This window comes from Emydura macquarii, unplaced genomic scaffold (genome assembly GCF_026122565.2).
Source record: "Emydura macquarii macquarii isolate MOO-44397 ecotype Brisbane River unplaced genomic scaffold, CSIRO-AGI_Emac_v2 contig_2205, whole genome shotgun sequence".
NCBI classification, from domain to species: Eukaryota; Metazoa; Chordata; order Testudines; family Chelidae; genus Emydura; species Emydura macquarii.
The window spans coordinates 17,709,673-17,726,469 of record NW_027132342.1 but is presented as its reverse complement, the minus strand read 5'-3'; the positions used below and the strand labels follow the sequence as shown (position 1 = coordinate 17,726,469).

The 16,797-nt window shown below is 42.6% G+C and overlaps 1 protein-coding gene across 12 annotated transcripts in view; it reads right to left on the bottom strand.

Moving 5' to 3' along the window:
• The window catches only part of TNRC6B (trinucleotide repeat containing adaptor 6B), a 203,461-nt gene that overhangs the window by 146,501 nt on the left and 40,163 nt on the right, over nucleotides 1-16,797 (bottom strand). The window lies entirely within an intron of this gene.

The window sequence follows — 16,797 nt, the reverse complement described above, 5'->3', positions numbered from 1 at the left end:
ACATGCACATTTAGCAACCCTGCATACCATATGAACTGAACTAGCCACATTGCAATACTTGATATAGACACCATAGCCAGAGATGACAGTTAAAATCAACTGAATGATACTCAGAAAAGAAACCTGTGATCCACTCTTTGAAACCAGGAGGGGGAGGAGGAGCATTAATATAGGAGGTAGGGGAACCTACTTTGGTGGTTTTTGAAGAAACACTAAGTACCCCCCCAATTTGTACCTCAATACTGTTGAGCAGTGACCAAAAAAGTCACTTATGCAAGGTTGTCTGAATGCTCAAAGGTGACATTTTACAGGGACAAGAGATGCAATCCATTATCTGGGTAGATAAGTACTCCTGAACAAGACCACAGATGCACTGTAAAAGATCACTGTTTTCTTATAGTTCACTGATGTTCAATAAACATATTCCCAAATGAAACATGTTTAAGATCAATACATATTTACAACAGTGACTATTTAAAACGTTATCAAAACATCAGTTTTTTTAAAAATGTTTGAAAACCAGGAAATGCAGCACTACAAGTTTGCAAACAAGCATAATTTCCATCCATGTATTCCCATATCATTGGCTAGAAATTAAAACAAAACACTACTCAAATCTCTCCCAGTATATTTTTGCTATAATGGCACTCTGACATCTGAACCAATTTGTGAAGCTGGACAAGGTAAAAGTGCACCATCAGGACTGTTTATGGAGTTTGGGGTCTTAAAAGACCTATGGGGAGGATGGAGGACATAGGGCTGGTTCACACTGACCCCGTGATTCGGCGGCAGTCAACGGGAGTTACGCAAACTACGTAGTGTAGTTTGCGTAACTGACATCGACTGCTCAGCTTCCCTTCTGTGTGCTGTTCACACTGTGATGAGCCGACGGGAACAGCGTTCCCATTCACTCAACGCTACGCTACTTGAGGGGGTGGACTTACTCAGTCGACTTCCTGATCGATTGAGCGGGTCTCACTGACCGCTCAATCGATCCTGAAAGATCAATCTGGCGGCGGCGATTTTGCTGCTGTCAGTGTAAATGTAGCCATAGATACAGTAGAGTTTCTAGTTTATACAGCAGCAGTGAAGTTCTCTGGCACAATGTAATGGCACACGAAAGAAGAGGTCATTCATATACAATACAGAAACAAAAGGAGAGATTTTAGTATGCTTTGCTATTCTATTCAGTGGACTAGGACAGGTCTGTTGCCAACATGAGGCAAGTCTGAGATCTGTATGTATAGCAAATGAAGGGAGGGTTTGTTGTCTAGGAAATAAGTGTATAGTGGTTTAGAGAGAAGGACTGGATACACAGGACAGTTATTTATACAATGTCAGAGTGAAGCTAAACTGACATATTTCATAAAATACAAATTTAGTTCTATTGAGGTCAACAGAAAGGATCAAACTATGGCAGGTAAAATATAAGTTGAAATTAGGAATAAAAAAAGGGGGGGGGATTTGAAGAGCAAATAAAGACAAAACAAGAAATTCTTTAAATATATGAGATGCAGGAAGCCTGAGAAAGGACAAGGAGTAAAATGAGCAATTAAAGGAAGGATAAAGGAAGCAAAATGATTTATTTGCATTAGTTTTTAACCAAAGGAATGTTGGAATCCCTTTCTCAGACTTACTCTTTCCAGGTAATAAAGATGAGAAAGATGACAGTCAGAAACTGACATTCCAGAAAAAGAAGAGGAATTTAAACAAATTCTTAAACTAAACAGCAACAAGTCACCAGGACCTGAACGTCCTGAAAGAATTTAAAAATGAAATCTGAAGTGTCGAAGGTAGTAAATGTTGTCATTAACCTTTAAAAGAGATTAGGAGTGACTTGCAACCAGTGAGCCTTACTTCAGGTAGCAGGAAAATTATTTGAAATTATAATTTAAAATAGGATTATAAAATACCTAGAGGAGCACAATATGATAGGAAGAAGTCAGCACCATTTCTCTAAAGGAAAAACGTTCAGGCCTTTTTGATACATTAAAATTCTCTGAGAACATCCACACGATAGTGGAGGAAGAAGTGCCTGACAATTTATTTGGATTTAAAAAAATCCTTATGCAAAATTTCTCACAGGAGTTAATTAGAGAAATTAAGCAGTCATGGAGTAAGAGATAAAAGTACCAGCACAGATGAGAAACTAGCTAAGAGACAAAACAAAATAGGAATAAATGGTAAATAATATAACAAAAGGTTAAGAGTAGTATTACCGAAAAATCTGTACAAGGATAGGGCTTCTTTGATATAAATTGAATATCAATCATCTGGAAAAGGGAGTGAATAATGAGGTAATAAAGTTTGGAGAAGACATTTACTTAGGTTAGTCAAGACTAGAGAAAACTAGGGGGAACTTCAGAGGGACCTAACAAAGCTGTGTGAGTGGGCAATGCTGACAAATACAAAGTAGTACACACAGGAAGGAATACATTACTGCATTCTAAATTAACTGGTCAGAAAGAGAACTTCCACTTCAATGTAAAAAGCTCAGTGAAAATATCTACTCTGCATGCTGTATCATCAAAAAAGCAAGACAAATATTAGGCTGCATAAAGAATAGTTTGGAAAGTAATACTGATATTACTGTAACATTATGTAAATCAACAGTATGCCCTCTTCTGGAATACTATATTTAGTTCTGGTTACTCAAACAAAAAAAAAAACAAAAAAAAAACATGGCTGGAGTAGTTGGGGTTTAGAGACCCAATGTAAATGTTTAGAAGTATGTGAAAGCTTCCAGATGAAGAAAGTCCTAGTGTTTTCAGTCTGTTTTGTCTTCTCTCAAAACACATCAGACATGAGATAGAGAACAATAAATGACATAGAGGAATTAAAATGGGTGCCACCTTTTACCACTTCTCAGCAAAAGGCGACATTCAATTATACTGAAAAAACACCCATTTAAAATAGAGAAGGAAATTATACATGGTGTAAAAAGTAATTTGTGGCATTTACTACCACAATATTTCGAGGCCACTTGCTTAGAAGGATTTTTAAAAGTTATATATTTATATGGATGAGAACAATCACAGATACTTTAGAGAGGATTAAAAAAATAGAAGAAATATCTCCCATGCTTCACAGCATAAGCAAACCTTTGATAGAGGCTAGAAAGAAAGTTCTATGAACTGGTCATTTCAGAGTTATCTAGTAGGTGGTTTCTTGCATTTTCCTCCAAAGCATTTGGTACCGGCAATTGTTGGATACAAAATACTGGACTAGACAGACCACAGGTCTGATTTGTTCTGGCAATTTTATGTTCCTACATAGTTTGCAGAATCTTGGCTCCAAATTTTTTAGCATTTGGTAATTGCTTTTTGAAATAACATTTTATGTATTTGTAACCTTGAAATTTGATTCTACTCAAAGTGATTTAGTTAAAAAATTAGGCATTATGGGATTCTAAATTTGTGGTATTCTAACAATTCCATATAAAATTTATTCAATAAGTAAAATGTTTTTCTCTAGCCTATTCACTGTATCTTTATGGCTGCTAGTAATTCTGGCAGGCACATGCTGCCCTCCATTATACCTGCCTTCAAGTGGGATTTGCACAAGGCTAACTGAGCACATAATTTGATGACAACGTTGGAACTTTAGTTATGCACAAAGCCAAGAGAGACTCTAGTTCATGTCCTTATAGCTGGGCTGTTTCTGCAGGGCTGACAGTAGTAAAATATGTCACTAAAGCAGACCAACAGGATTCTCAATACACACAGGACAGATATATTCATTCTATTTTAACAAAGCTTTGTCAGTGAATTTCCTGTTTTACAAAGTATTTTGAAATACAGATCTATGAAAGCTTTAAGTTTTGTTTTCACTATACAATTCCTGCAACCCAACTAGTTCAGCTGGTGAAGTTTTTTAATTCCATAGACTATACATGATCAAGGGAAGGAAGTTGGGTCATGTATCCTAGCACCAAATAGTTATATCTTCTGTGGTGTGAATGTGGACATGGTGCTTGCCTTCTATCACTAAAAGGGTAAACCCAAGAATGAATGGAAAGGAGAATGATGGATGCACAGGTAGGACATTTCGTTGGGTTACAAGTGGCTGGGGGCAGACTTTGAGACTCTTCCCTCCAAGCCTCCCAATCCCACCCAAGCTCCCAAGTGTCCCCACTCATTCGGCCTCCTTTTACTCCCTAGCCAGCCTCTCAATGTCCTTTTACTGTGCCCTGGCAATGCCTCAAGACCAGTGCTCTTGCCCTCTCCTTTTAAGGAAGCTAGAGCCCAGCCTCCTTGGTGAGCTTCCATGGTATTCTGTGGTTCATGACAGCAACACACCCACCATTTGAATCCATACATATAGGGTATTCTAAGTCCTCTGTCTCTTACATCTTGCATGATAGACAAGAAAGGAAAATTGTCTTGGAGTTTCCAGAAATCACAGATTCAGTTATCTTTTCTCTTTCTTGACCTTAATGTAACAAGTGCCACTTTCAAAGATGGAGAGTGCATGGGGGAATTGGGGGGAAGGAGCAGGGGAGAAAGAATAGAACTGAAGATTTTGCAAATGCAGCTCATGTAACAGCAGAGCAGTATCCACTCCATCCCCCAGCTGAGTGAGGAGAAGCAGGAAAGGCACAGGAGCTGGCTGAAGCATGGAGTTTCTCTTAACAGGTCTGCAGTGAGAATCATTGATTCTAAGATCAGGAATCTGAAGACAGCACATTCATCACCTGTCCTTCCTGGTAAGAGGTATGGGTGCAGGCTTGAAGATGCTGGTAGCCAAGGAGATAAGACCTCGGGCAGCTGAGGCAAGATATTAATAACCTGCTTTCAATTCTAGCATCCTGCTTACTTCAATGATATTGTCATGATGAAACTATTTTTTTTAAAATATAAAGTTCAGCTATCAGTGCTGAGCTAAAGATTTAACAAAAACTTACTTGCTTGCTTGCTAGAGCCCGATGATGTTTTTCCAAAAGGTTATTTCATATGAAACTTTAAACTCCCTACACTTGCTAAAAATATTCAAATTCATTAGTTCTCATTGAGGATGAAAAATGAATAAAATTTTAATGAACACACACACATTTCTCAGCTTTAAAGTTGTGAAGGTTATGTCAATTAATGTTTAGAAGGTTAAATGATGTACTGTTGCATCCTTAAGTCTGCAGAGATACAGTTCCAGTGCCTCTATTGCTGGTCAGTTTTACTAAGCTGCAAGAGAATGAAAGCAGATCAGTCTTACCAAGTTTTCATAGATGCTACTGAGTAGTCTGTGGGCAGTTGTGATTTTCAGGCATCTCAGCAAGTGGACATCCAGAATATGAGGAACACTGAACCAATGGCCACATCTAAAAATGTTGGGCAAATCACTCAGACTAACATCATATGGGAAGACTGTGACTAAGTCAGGGCTATAACCCAGTTCACACAGGTCCCAGTGCAGTTCTTTAATCACAAGACAATTTTTTCCTCTTCCTGTAGCCTCATTCATTATAAAACCTTATCTCATTCCCCATCCAACCTGGGCACCAAATAAGCAAAGGGGGTAGACTTAAGGTTCCATAGGCAATCTTAACTCTGACTTTCCCCAATTTCTGAGTCCTTGACTTTGCAACCTTAACACAATGTTCTTTTAATGTAGATTTTTGTATGGAATCATCTGGGGTTATATATATATATATATATATATATATAAATATATAAATAAAATGAAAATGGAGAAGAATGGAAAGAGAAAATATAGGGGAAGAGGTAGAGAATGAGACAAAGGGTGGATGAGAGAGCAGAATTAGAGGAGACAGACACTGAATACAACACAGGAAAAGAAGTATTGATCCTCTATTAAAAAAAGTGAACCGAAGCCAGGAAGAGAAAAGAATTCAATTAAAAACATTTTCAATGGATAATATTGATGTTTATTTTTATGCATTTTTATCTTTATTTAAATTTTTACAGTTGCAGGAAGTTATGCGGGAGGTCAGACAGTTATTTAATGACCATGAAATTTTAAAAATTTAAACTTTTTAACCATTAAAAAACAAATTGCGAACATCAAATGTCAAAATATATACGAAGTAAATATCCTTAAATCCATTTGTAGTAAGTTCTCCAGCAGCATTTTCTTACTTTGCCTATCCGTAAGTTTCAAGTATTATTGATGGAAATATTTTTCCATAAATTTGTGAGAGTATGGTGAAATTGATGTTTACCAGCAATTACTGATAAAAATCTAATACTTTTAAGTCTAGAAATGAGGTATAACTACTAGATAGATGTAAAAAGTTATTTTAAGTGATTTAACAGAAACTTGACTGAATGTTACAATTCAATATAGCAAACATCTTTTTTTTTTCCCTTTACACTGCTGGAGTAAAGGCAGCAATAGTATTTTTACCTTAGTTAATAGGTTTAATTCTCAGTAGTAGGCATCAAATTTTTCAAACCTTGTTCAAACTCAGCCTACATGGGAGAGCTCTTTCAGATTCACCCTGAATGAGTTTTTCTTTGGATAATGCCAAAACTGTTGTGACTAAGATCAACACTTTTAACGATTATATCATGAAGTGGCACCTGGACCAGATATGTATTTACTGAGATCTGGTGAGATGATGCTCTAGGGCCAGTTTTGGAATGAGTCTCATTAGCTAGTCAGTGATTCAACAACCTTGTGTAAAACCAAGAGTTGTATAAAATAGTGTATATCATTTATCATTCTTGTAATTACAAGACAACCAAATGAAGAGTTAAGTCAATTCAACATGGCCATTTCATGTGCCATTGTGGTGGGACCAAAGTTGAGAGTTCTACCAGTGTACACACCATTAGGTTCTAAAGGAAATTTCACAGCATCCTCCTCCAAACTGGAGTTGGTCATTCTATTGGAGTCTTTATAGATTATTGTCCTCTAGCATTTTAACATGGATGTACAAGTCAAGCTTGGATAGACTGCCATGTGTTTTCTTGTGAGCAATGGATTAAGAATTTCATAAAGAGGAGAGACGAGATCACACAGGGTAGATCATATGCTTCAATGTAATGTGAGAGTCTTGTTTGACTATTTCAGATACTCAAGTCACCCATTTTGGGTAGTCTAAACACTGCTCTGTGCATTTTAATGCAGAGTGATGTCACAGTTACATCATTATTAGAATCTATTTCTGCATGACCATAGACTTCCCCCCCCAACCAGGATGACCAATTTGCCAACCGCTATTTTACCTGAGGGAGTTCTCAAAGTTCTAATTAATAGTAACTCTCTCTCAGCTGTCAGTCCTTTTAGTTGATGGCTCTGATGAGTTTATGTTAAATTCTTTGCAGATACGAAGAATCTTCCCACATATGAGGTCACCCGGTCTCTGGACAGAGGAATAAGCATTCCCGATAGGCTGGCTTGCGCAAGACTGTTTCTAATGCAGATCTACAGGATTTTCTGGGTTCCCACCAACTGTGCTTCTGTCCATTGCCATCTTGGTTACTTAAAGCAAGTGAAGTGTCTGAGACACCATAATGATGTGTATTGTCAAAGCCTTGATTGAAAGTGGAGAGGATCAGCATGCAGCGGCTTGCTGTCATCTCAAGAAATCACTGCCTGACAATGCAATGATCATCAATTACTGAGAGTATCAAACCTTCCTGGGAAAGGTGATTGAAAATGTGGTAGCTTCTCAATTCCAGGTGTGCCCGGACATATTCATCATTCTGCATACATTCCAGTCCTCTTTTAGAATTTATACATGAACTCCTACTGGTTTAGATTGGGGACAGTTGGCCAATATGGGTTATGCTGAGCCTTTCAGCTGCTTTTGATAGCATGGACCATGAATTGTTGCTCTGGTGACTAGTAGATATAGCTGGTGTAGCTGGAATCTGCCTTCCAGGGTTCAAATCTTACCTACACTACAATAATAAGTCAGTGATAGTGGCAAATAATTATTTGTCATCACCGAAGGACTGGATATATAGCATCCCTCAATAATCTATCCTATTCCACGTGTTTCTGAATGTCTGTGGTTTCTTGGCTAGAACACTATAATTTCTATCATTCTGACACTTTATTCTAGTTCCTGAAGATAAAGGTCTATGTCTGTTTGGCAAGGTGGGGCAAAAGAGAGTGCAGAGGAGGAGGAGGGTAGTACTAGCAAAGAGGAACAGTAGGGTCAGAATCAAAATGGAAGAAAAATAATTTTATATTAAACAGAAAACCCAGAAGGGTGGAACTATCTAGATGTATGCAAAATATCATCTAGATCATTTTTATGTTGCTTACCTCTGCATTCTCCTTCACCTGCACTGTATCTATGTAGATGATGAACATTGTGGGAGAGACAACTGTCGATTACCCCCACCATTAAGTAATATATTGAAATGCTTTTTAGGCACTAAGTACTTAAATAAATAAGCATGAACTATAAACCAGCTGGATGTCAGAGCTATCACATCTTCAAACTCAAGAAAATAGAAGTCTTGCGAGAGGATAAAGAAACTCTCACAATGGAGGATGTTCTCTCTTCATGTGCTTATTTACTGAAGGCATTCACTTGGAAATAAGAAGTCAGGTTACAAATCTTGGCTTTCCATGGAAAGGGTGTGGTCAAACATAATGCCTCATGTCAGACACGACAGACTTTTCCAGCTGCACAATTCACACAGACCATCTAAATTATCCCACTGATGAACTTGCATTAGCAACAGCAGCACCAGGCAGGAATCTGGGAGGAATGCGGGTCTAGCTTAGCCTTGTGCATACTAAGGGAAGTATTTTATACATTGTTGCAGTTGCTTCATTTTCCTAGGTCTGCTAGCAATGGCAACGTTGTGTATTTCTTTTTGTTCTGTAGACACCTCGGCCTTGCCCCCACCGGAACTGCTGCAGAAAGACTATCGCAGATCAGAAAGATGGGGGGGGGAGGGGGGGAAATCACAGGACAACATGTTTGGTGAGCTCATGAATGCCTCTGCGACCGCTGAGACAGAGCTCCAAGCGTGGCGGCTGACCTCGTCCCAGAACATGGACGTGGACAGGGAGAATCAAAGAGCAATGCAGGAGCATGAGCGCAGGACCACCGAGGAGATGCTGTGAATCATGTGTGATGAGGCAGACATGCTCAGGTGACTTGTGGAGCTTCAGAAGGAGTGGCAGCCCCCCCAGAACGCTCCTCCCCCTCCGGCTTTGCTACCCTCCCGCTCCACCACCCCAAGCAGTCTCGGAGAGGGATGGCCAGGTTGCAGTACGTGGTGCACTCCACCCTGGTCGAGGAAAGCAGAAAGCAGCAGCAGCCACGCTGACAGCTGTCCTGCAAGCAACCATGCTACCCTTTGAGACTGTGAATGAACACTCAACCCCCCACGACTAGCGACTTGAATGTTCATAAATAAAAGTTTGTATCATTTCAATACGTCTCTATTAATTCATTGCTTGTTTTGGGAGGGCTTTGGAGGGTACTGATATCAATGGTAGGGGGATGGTAAGCAAAGGCACAAAACATACATAAACAGAAATCATTACTGCATCTCATTGCAAAACCTGGTTTTCAATGCTTCCCAAAGGCGAAGCGCTCCGCCATTAGCTCTGAGCATATTGCTGACATCTGGCTGCTCAAAATTGGTGGCCAGTCTTTCTGCCTCCACAGCCCAACCGTGGGGGAACCTTTCCCCCTTCGCTTCATACACATTATGAACACCACAGCACACAGATATAACTGATGGCATGTTCTTTTCACTCATGTCCAGTCTAGTAAGGAGACATCTCCATCTGGCCTTTAAACACCCAAATGCACATTCCACCACCATTCTGCAAGTGCTTAGCCTGTTATTAAAATGCTCCTTGTCGCTGTCAAGGTGCCCGGTGTATAAGCTTCATTAGCTAAGGGAGCAAGGGATAAACAGAAACCCCCAGGATCAATGTTGGCATTTCCACATCACCAATGTTAATTTTTTGGTCTGGGAAAAAAGTGCCCGCCTTCAGGTTAGAGAACAACCTGAAGTTCCTAAATATGCACACGTCATGCACCTTTCCAGACCACCCCATACAGATGTCAGTAAAATGACCCGTGATCCACAAGGGCCTGCAATACCATGGAAAAGTACTCCTTGCAGTTTATGTACTCTGTTGCTAGGTGGGCAGGAGTTAAGATAGGGATGTGCGTGCCATCAATGGCGCCCCCACAGTTTGGGAACCATGTCGCGGCAAACCCGTCCACTATGTCCTGCACATTTCCCAAAGTCACTACACTTCGTAGCAGAAGTCTATTGATGGCCCTGCACACTTGAATCACGGCAGCTCCTGTTGTAGATTTACCGACTCCGAACTGATTCCCCTGGTAACAGTCAGGGGTTGCCAGCTTCCACAGAGTCATGGCCACTCACTTCTCCACTGTCAGAGCTTGTCTCAAGTGAGTATTCACGCGCTTCAGGAAAGGGGTCAGCTCCGTGCAAAGTCCAAGGAAAGTGGCCTTTCGTATATGACTGTTCTACAGCCACTGGTCATCGTCCCACAGCTGCATAACGATGCGGTCCCATCAGTCTGTGCTTGTTTCCTGGGACCAGAACCAGTGCTCCACCGACTGCAGATGTGTTGCAGCCTGCAGCAATCATGAACTGTTACGATCAAGGTCTTGTAGCAGGGCAGCTTTGGGTTTTCGCTCGCCTTTGAAAATACTCAAGGATAAGCTGTGATGTATTTGTGACATTCACAATAATAGCGCAGAGTTGAGCTGGCTCCATATCTCTGCAGCAATGGTGAGTGCACGGCACAAACAAATGGCACAAAAACTGGTTTCCTGTTTGTTTGGGGGAAGAAGGGAGGGGGAAGGAGCATTGCACCGTGGCTAGTTGCACTGTGGAATAGCAACCCACAGTGCACTGCTTTGAATGTCAACACAAGTGTGGCGAGTGTGGACGCACGAGCCCGGCACAAAAAGCGTGGTGTGGACATGCTCCAGCGACTTCTAAAAATTGGCAGGTGAAAGTCAATTTTACATAAATCAACTTCACTCTGCAGTATAGACATACCCTCCCTCTCCAAATTGAGAGGTTCTCCATATATGACTGTCTCCTAAAGCAACCATTTCACTGCACTCTGGTGCAATGTCCACACATGGAAGTATCAGACATTAGAAATGAAAAGCCCTGCTGTGTCATCTAGGAAACATCTACCTATATACTCAATGTAAGATTGTTTCCCACAGTATATTTCCTAGTGCTCCATCTACTCCAGTTTTAAATGACCCACATTTTATGATTTCCACCACTCCACTTGGGAGACTATTTCCCAGCCTAATAGATGGCACCACTAAGAAACAGCCACTGATACTCAGCCTATATTTTGTTTGCTTAATTTAACTCCATTAATTTTTATGGCACTTTTCTACCATTCTAAACAATTTTTGCAACCTGTTTACAGACCCTTCAAGTTACATTTCAGTTTAGTTGTTGCTAGACAAAGCTAGACATTTACAGCAGCCCTTTCAAAATTTTTCCTCAAATGTATCCTGGCAGTACCCCACTTCATTTTATAACAATTTTATCATCTCAAACCACAAGAATCTTTTCATATGGTAGGAATATCAGAGACTCTCCCCTTTCCTGCCTCAGTAGTCTATCTTTTTAAAGCCCTATCTAGTGATTGGCTAGATTAATGAAAGCACCAGATTTTGATATTTTCTTTATCAAATGATATTCAGTCTCACAAGTGCTGAGCACAGATTCATAAACTCTAAAGCCAGAAGGGAACGTTGTAGTCATCTAGTCTGACCTCCTGCATAGCACAGGCCACAGAACTTCCCAAAAATAATTCCTAGATCAGATCTTTTAGAAAGATACCCAATCCTGATTTAAAAATTGTCCATGCTGGAGAACCCACCACAACCCTTAGTAAATTGTTCCAATGGTTAATTACTCTCACCACTAAAAATGTATACTTTATTTCCCGTCTGGATTTGTCTAGCTTCAACTACCAGCTATTGGATCATGTTATACCTTTTTCTACTAGACGAAGAGTCCATTATTAAATATTTGTTTCCGATGTAGATACTTATAGACTGTAATCAAGTAACCCCCAACCTTGTCTTTGTTAAATTAAAATAGATGGACCTCCGAGTCTACCAGCATAAAGCATGTTTTCTAATCCTTTAATCAGTCTCATGACTTCTCTGAACTCTCTCCAACTAATCAAAATTCTTCAACTGTCGACACCAGAACTAGACAGTATTTCTCACTGGTGTGAAATACAGAGGTAAAAACCTCTCGACTCCTACTTGAGATTCCTCTGTCTATGCATCTAATGATCACATCTGATCTTTTGGCCACAGCAACCTATTGAGAAGCTCGTGTTCAGCTGATTACCAGCTATGACCACCAAATCTTTTTCAAAGTCACTGCTTCCCAGGCTATAGTCCGCATCCTGTAAGTATGGCTTTGTTCTCAGATGCGTACATTTACATTTAGCCATACTAAAAATGTATATTGTTGCCTTGTGCCCATTTTACCAAGTGATCTAGATCATTCTGAATCAGTGGCCTGTCCATTTCTTATTTACCACTCCCCCAATTTTTCTGTCATCTGCAAAAGTTATCACTGATGACTTTAGGTTTTCTTCCACGTTGCTGATAAAGATGTCATAAAGCATAGGACCAAGAACTGATCCTTGAGGGACTCCACTGAAAACACACCTACTTGATGACAATTCCCAGTTTACAGCTGCATTTTGAGACCTATGCAGTGTTGTTGTAGATGTGTTGGATCCAGGATATTAGAGAGACAAGGTGGGAGAGAGAGTATCTTTTGTTGGATCAATTTCTGTTGGTGAGAGAGACAAGCTTTCAAGCTTACCCAGAACTCTTCTTCAGGTCTGGGAAACGTACTCAGTGTCACAGCTAAATATACAGTGAAACAGATAGTTTGTCATAAGTAGTTAACATATTTCAAGGGACCAAACAAGGTGAAGTGGCCTGTTAACATGCCTCCAAATCCTAGGGGAGGAAAGGAGGAGAGGGATGTTAGTGGGTTCCAAATTGTTATAATAAGCCTTAAATCATATTTCTACTCAATCCATAATTTTTAATATCTAGCAAAGTTATGAATTTAAGCTCCCAGGCTTGTCTTTTGAAAGTGTTGTGCAGTTTCCTTTGAGGATATATATAGATATAGAGTGATATATAGAGACAGGGATTGCTTTGTGAAAAGTTTTCACCCACAGGTGACATGGTGTTTCTGTCCTTTATCATTTTCCTGCGTGAGTTCCTGATTTCGCCCACATAGTTGCTATTGAGGCATTTAATGTACTGGATGAAGTACACCATATGTTGCAATAGGAATGTGTAGGACCCATGGATCTTGAAAAGTGTGTTGTGGGGGGTGATGATCATTGTAGCAGTAGAGATATGTCTGCAGGTTTTCCATCTGTTGTTCTGGCAGGGTTTGGCGCCGCTTTGGGTTGGTATGTCCTGGTCTGTAGGGAGCTTGCTTCTGATGATAAAGAGCTTGGAGAGGTTGGGGGGGTTATTTGAAAGTTAGAAGAGGGGTTCAGGAAAGATTTCTTTCAAAATAGGGTCCCCACAGAGCATGGGTTGTAACTATTTGATGATACCCCATGTGGGTTGGTAGGTGACAAATAGGAGTGTACATTTAGAGTGGGTTTTATTTCTGTATTGAAGCAGGTTCTCAGAATATGATGTAATCTATTTCTCCAAGGGAGTGTCCTTGTTTGGTGAAGGCGCTTTTGAATGTGTTAAGGTGTACTTCCCAGAGACTTTCTCCTCAGAGCATATTCTGTTGTAGTATCTGAGTGCCTGGCTGTAAATAACAAATTTCTTGGTGTATTTGGGGAGGTTACTAGATTTATGAAGGCAGTTGTGGCAATCGGTGGTTCCTATCAGTCAGTTTTTAATTAATTTAGCGTGTGCCTTGTTCATTTTACACCACTAGTTCTCTACCTTTCCAAAAACAAGGTTACTTACCAGTAACTGTTGTTCTTTGAGATGTGTTGCTCATATCCATTCCAATTTAGGTGTGTGCACGCCCCGTGCACAGATTCCTGGAACCTTTTTCCCTTAGCCTGCCCGCAGGGCCAGCTCAGGCGCCCCCTGGAGTGCCACGCTCATGTCGCGGTATAAAGGGCGCTGCTGGCCCCACGGGTCCCCAGTCCCTTCTTTCTGCCGACTCCGACAGTGGGGACGGGGGTGGGTTTGGAATGGATATGAGCAACACATCTCGAAGAACAACAGTTACTGGTAAGTAACCTAGTTTTCTCTCTTCGAGTGATTGCTCATATGCATTCCAATTTAGGTGATTGAGTAGCCATACCCATGGAGGCGGGTAGGAGTCACTGACGAGCAGCTCTACTCAGTACGGCTCTGCCAACCGCTGCATCGTCTCTCGCCTGTTGAACAATGGCATAATGGGTCGTGAAAGTGTGAACGGACGACCAGGTGGCTGCCCTGCAGATGTCCTGCAGTGGCACGTTCTCCAGGAAGGCTGCCGATGAGGCCTGAGCCTTAGTCGAATGTGCCGTCACCGTTCCTGGCAAAGGCACTTTCGCTTGCTCGTAACACGCCTTAATGCAAGACGTGATCCAAGAAGAGATCCGCTGGGTGGAGACGGGAGAGCCCTTCATCCTGTCTGCCACTGCTATGAACAGCTGTGACGATTTACGGAAGGGCCTGGTCCTCTCCACGTAGTGTGCCAGGGCCCGCCTGACATCCAGCGAATGCCATCTCCATTCCTCTTCCGAACCATGGGGTTTTGGGAAAAACACAGGGAGGAAAATATCTTGGTTACAGTGGAATTGGGACACCACCTTGGGAAGGAAGGCCGGCTGGGGCCTCAACCTGACCTTATCCTTGTAAAAGACTGTGTAGGGGGGCTCCGAAGTTAAGGCTCTTATCTCAGAGACCCTCCTGGCCGAAGTGATGGCCACCAGGAATGCTACCTTCCAAGAGAGAAGTAGCAGGGAGCATGTAGCCATAGGTTCAAAGGGGGGTCCTGTCAACATGGTGAGGACCAGGTTTAAATCCCAGGGGGGGATTGGATCTCGAACCTGAGGAAACACCCTCTCCACCCCTTTCATAAATCTAACCAACATGGGGTGGGAGAACAGCGACCGCCCTTGCAGCGGCTGGTGAAAAGCCGAAATAGCCGCCAAGTGTACCTTCAGGGATGCCAAGGCTAGGCCCTGGGTTTTAAGGTGTAGAAGGTACTCCAGAATCACCTGTATAGGTGAGCAGATTGGTGTGATACCCCTGGCTTCTGCCCAACCCGTAAAGCGCCTCCACTTAGCTCGGTATGTAACCTGTGTGGAGGATTTTCTGCTACCAAGCAGAATCTGTTGGACCTGTAAGGAACAGGTCCTTTCACTCTCCGTCAGCCAGAGAGTCTCCAGGCTGTTAGATGGAGGGAATCCAGGTCCGGGTGCAGAAGGCGACCCTGGTCCTGGGAGAGCAGGTCGTATCGCCTGGGGAGTGTAATCGGTGTGGCGATAGATAGGTGGAGCAGTGTACTGTACCAGTACTGTCTTGGCCACGCTGGGGCGATCAGTATGACATGCGCTTTGTCCCTCTTGATCTTGAGAAGGACCTGAGGGAGGAGCGGAATGGGGGGAAATGCATACATCAGGGCCCCTCCCCATTCCACTAGGAACGCGTCGGATAGGGAGCCCGGCTCGCGACCTTGAAGCAAGCAGTATGTGGGGCACTTCCTGTTCCAAGACGACGCGAACAGGTCCAGTTGGGGAACTCCCCACTCTCGGAAGATTAAAGCTGCCACCTCCTGGTGCAGCGACCACTCGTGCCTGGGTGAGAACGACTGACTGAGGCGGTCCGCCTCGTCGTTCCTGTTCCCCGGGAGGTGATAGGCAAACAAATGAAAGTTGTGCCTCACTGCGAATTCCCAGAGACGCGTGGCCTCCTGGCACAGGGCCAAGGAACGTGCTCCCCCCTGCCTGTTCATATAGAACATGGCTGCTGTATTGTCCGTGAGGACCCGTACCGCCCTGCCCTTCAGGAATCTGAGGAAGGTTCTGCAGGCTAAACGGACCGCCCTGAGCTCGCGGCTGTTGATGTGTAGGGCTCTCTCCATCGGTGACCATAACCCTTGGGTGCCCAGATTGCCGCTGATATGGGCTCCCCATCCCACATCCGAGGCATCCGTGATAAGGGTTACAGACGGAGCCAGATCTCTGAACGGGACTCCTTTGAGCACCTCCCTCGGGTTCATCCACCAACGGAGGAAGGACAGCACCTGTGGGGGAATTGTGACCACTTTGGTCAGTACATGTGTAGAGGGAACATAAACCGAAGCTAACCAGACCTGCAAGGGTCTTAGCTTGAGGCGAGCTAGCCTTACCACGTAGGTGGAGGCTGCCATATGTCCCAACAGCTGTAGGCAGCGCCTAGCTGTCATCATGGGGGACCTATGCAGCTCTGCGATAATGGAACCCATTGCCTCGAAACGCGGTCGTGGCAGGAAGGCTCTGGCCTGAACAGCATCCAGAGTAGCCCCAATAAAGTCAATGCGCTGCACCGGGGTAAGTGTGGACTTTTGCTCATTGATGAGAAGCCCCAGTCTGGTGCATGTGGCGCCGACCATCTCCAGGCTGTTTTGCACGTGAGACCTGGATCTGCCCTTAATGAGCCAGTCATCCAGGTAGGGGAAATTCTGAACCCCCCTACGGTGTAAGTAGTCCGCCACTACAGCCATACACTTTGTGAAAACCCTCGGGGCTGAAGACAGGCCAAATGGGAGGGCCGCAAATTGACAGTGACCTCCTTCTATTGTGAATCTCAAGAATCTCCTATGCCCTGGCAAAATGGAGATGTGAAATAGGCATCCTTTAAAT